Genomic DNA, 3242 nt, shown 5'->3' with positions numbered 1-3242 from the left:
TACCCAGGAATCTCCCGATATAGCCAACCAATTTTTTAAAAATTGAGCTGTCCTCCCCCCTACTTCTGGGATATTTATTTGTGGGTAGACTGTTCTCACCTGGGTTGTTTTGCTGACGTTCCCCTTGTCGCCAGTTTCTACCTCTTCCTCTACTCCTTGATGGAAAAGCGTTTCTCTCCGATCCTCCTGTTCTCGCCACTGTGCTCTGTCCTGATAGGATCGATTATAATCTGAGCGACCCCTGCCTCTGCTGGCCCGTCCAAAAATTTGCCTCCCGAACACTCTCTTGAGTGAGGCTTGCGCCTTGTCCAAAGCTGCATAGGAATTCGCAAATTTGGTTAGCTCCTTGATAAAGGAGTCCCCAAATAGTTTACCCTTCTCAGTTGATGCTTATTCCGAGGAGGCCAACTCGCTCAGCTTAGGATCAATCTTCACCAGCAAAGACCTCCTCCTTTCAGTGGTGATGGCATGGTTGGCATTTCCCAACATGCATATCGCCCTCTGGGTCCACCCGATTAGAATTGACGGGTCTATCGGCTCTCCTTTGACTTTAGCCTCTTCTCCGATCTGGAGCATTTTTGTGAGGGGTCCTGTCATATCTAGCATCTTGTCTTGGCATGACCGCCAAGATCTATCCAGACCCTTCCTCACATCTTTCTTTTGCTCATGAAAGTAATCATCTTTTTGTCTATTTCGGGTGTGTCCGCTGCACCCTCTAGGAGGTGAGGTCTGGGGCATTCCGCCCTCATCTTACTTCTAGCCTCTTTGGCTAGTGGCACTCTCAAGCGCTTCTTTAAATAGGCCGCTATTCTTTTTGGCGGCTCCCACTCTGAGGATCTAGGGTGAATTAGAGCCTCCGGATCGAAGTCATCATCCCCTGCACCATCCTCCTCTGTCTCCTCTTTTTTCTTTTTCTTAGGCGCTTTGTGGCCTTCCTCCTCAGAAGAGGATATAGAAAGTACTTCTTACTCTTCTGAGTATTTCTCCTCCCAGTCGTCCTCATCCTCCTCCGAGGTATCTGAGGATCGTTCCTGTCCCCTGCTAGGCCTTGCTCTTATCCTTCTCCTTTTACCACTCTTCTCTTTTGGTGGTGTGCCCGGGGGGGTGTGGGCTTCCTCTGCCCTGCAGGCTGATTTTCTGCCCCCTTTAGACTTTTCCTTAGCCTTAAGCCCTTTTCCTCCAGACCCTGTGAGAACTTGAGCCAGTCCTCCATCAGAGCTATCTGCTGTGGTCCATGTCCCAGCGAGGCACCCAGGGCTTTTTGGAGGACCTGAGTCATCTCTGTGTGGCTCCTCTTTTGGCTAACACTAGCCTTCCCCTCATCACTGGAGGAGCTCATGTTCACACAGAAAACACTGGGGAAATTCAAAAGTATATAATATATACCAGGGTTTAAGATCTTTCTCGTATTCCCTCTGTAAAGAGAGATAATAAATATATATACATAGGTATATATATATATATATTTTAAATGATCACCTGGTTTGTTATTATATATATATATAAATATATATATGGCAATTGTCAGGTTTTGCTTGGGACTGTGCCTGTAATATGGTGCGGTACCTTAGAATGGCCTGCAGGGGCGCTGTCGTGTTCCTGACAGAACGCTGCGTTCTGAACGAACGCTGCGTTCTGAAGCGGAACAACGGATATATATTTATAGATCTTTCCGATCTAAAAACAAAGCTGGTGCTTAAAGATGCGCGTCGCATTGACTTGTAACGTCTCAGCAATGAGGTATAGAGAAAGGAGAGAGAGAGAAAGCGCCGAAACTACACGGTCCCGTCGCGCTCTCTCTTCCGTGCATGCAGTGCCCTCTATGTCGGGTCTATGAAGTTGCGGTCACCGGAGCACCAGCCCCGTCGCGGCCGCAACTTCACAGAAACCGATCAAACTAATGTGGATATGCTCCGCCGCATGTCAGCAGTGCGTGCATGTGTGTGCGTAATAGTAAAGTAAACAAACACACTTCACAACTCTCACACAAAGTAAGGAAAATAAAAGGCACTTAACTCGCTGCCGAGCAGCAAAGAAAGAGGAGGAATGGAAAGAGGACAAGAGGTTTTAAGGACTAATGACTTGTTCATTGGTTTAAAACATCACATGGTCGTTTGGGGACCAATAAGAAATGAACTACAAAGACTCTAAAAACATGGTTATGGTAGTTTTTAATGAGTTTTGTGTTACATGTTTATTGGTTATTTCTTTGCTGCTGAACAGTAAAATTGAAGAGAAAGCATAATCCAAGCCTCCTGTCTTGACATAGAATTAGAAAAGCCTTGCTCTGTTGGTAGAAAGAAGGGTGGTTGTGTTTCAAGACCAGCTGCTAACCGAGATCTCTGAGTGACTGATAAATAACAGGTTTCAAAGCTTGAATGCATCAAGCAAGGGCTTGTCCGTTGCAGAGATAAGTGCGTCACCTGGAGCTTCAAAGTTAGTTTTTTATTCAATGTTACAGAGGTCCATCCAGTAGTCGGAAACACACCATGCAAGATAGCGATATATTTGAGTCCTGTCTCTGTTTCTATTAAAAACGACCCAAATGCCAATTCGAACATGTGCCTTTCCCAGAATGCCTTGCTTAATGGAATATTTTTTAGTGGTGTTGTGGTCGTTATCTGACACAAAATGTGATTTTATTTCCACGATTCTTGCATAGCTGCTTGTAATGTTTACCGGAGCCTGTTTTTTTTCACCCATTACTGAGTATTCTTTTTAAGCACTCTTCTAGTAAAAGGAGAACAAAAATATTGGAACGTCGATTCAGCAATGCCATGGTAAAAAGGGTTTCTGCCGTGAGTGGTACACGGAGGGATGCTGGGTAACCTGCAGCTCTCCGTGCGGAATCGACATCAAGAGATTTCGGAAACATAATTTTTGTAAATGGGGCAGCTAGTGATCGCTTGTCCGTGCGCCCCGAAATTGCAAGTTAAAAAAAAAAGATTGGCGTGTGTTTTATGTTCTTGGTATACCTTTGTGTATTCGTAAATGTTAATGTGTGTTGCGACAGTTCAGCCAATTATTTATTTTATGGTATTTTTTGCTCAGTATGTTTATAACAGGTGATTCATTTCTGCGCCTTACTCTCAAGCACCCCCCCCCCCCTACACGACCCCCTGTGGTGCAGTGAAGAGCACCTCTTTCATCATTTTCAGATCAGTGTCTCGTCTCACTCCAGTGCACATTTCTACTCTCGCCAGCATCTCTGTTCATGCCAACATGTAGTGATACCGACCATT

General features: G+C 45.2%; 1 non-coding gene across 1 annotated transcript; it reads left to right on the top strand.

Annotated features, from left to right (window-relative positions):
• Positions 1-2782: 2782 nt before the first annotated feature.
• LOC138505402 (U11 spliceosomal RNA) lies at positions 2783-2922 on the top strand. The gene has a single exon (XR_011280191.1). It is a non-coding gene; the product is annotated as a U11 spliceosomal RNA (small nuclear RNA).
• The last annotated feature ends 320 nt before the right edge of the window (positions 2923-3242 follow it).

This window comes from Ambystoma mexicanum, chromosome 11, assembly GCF_040938575.1.
Source record: "Ambystoma mexicanum isolate Mex_15411 chromosome 11, UKY_AmexF1_1, whole genome shotgun sequence".
NCBI classification, from domain to species: domain Eukaryota; kingdom Metazoa; phylum Chordata; class Amphibia; order Caudata; family Ambystomatidae; genus Ambystoma; species Ambystoma mexicanum.
Note: the sequence above shows the minus strand (reverse complement) of the source record. Positions and strands in the feature narration are given on the sequence as shown.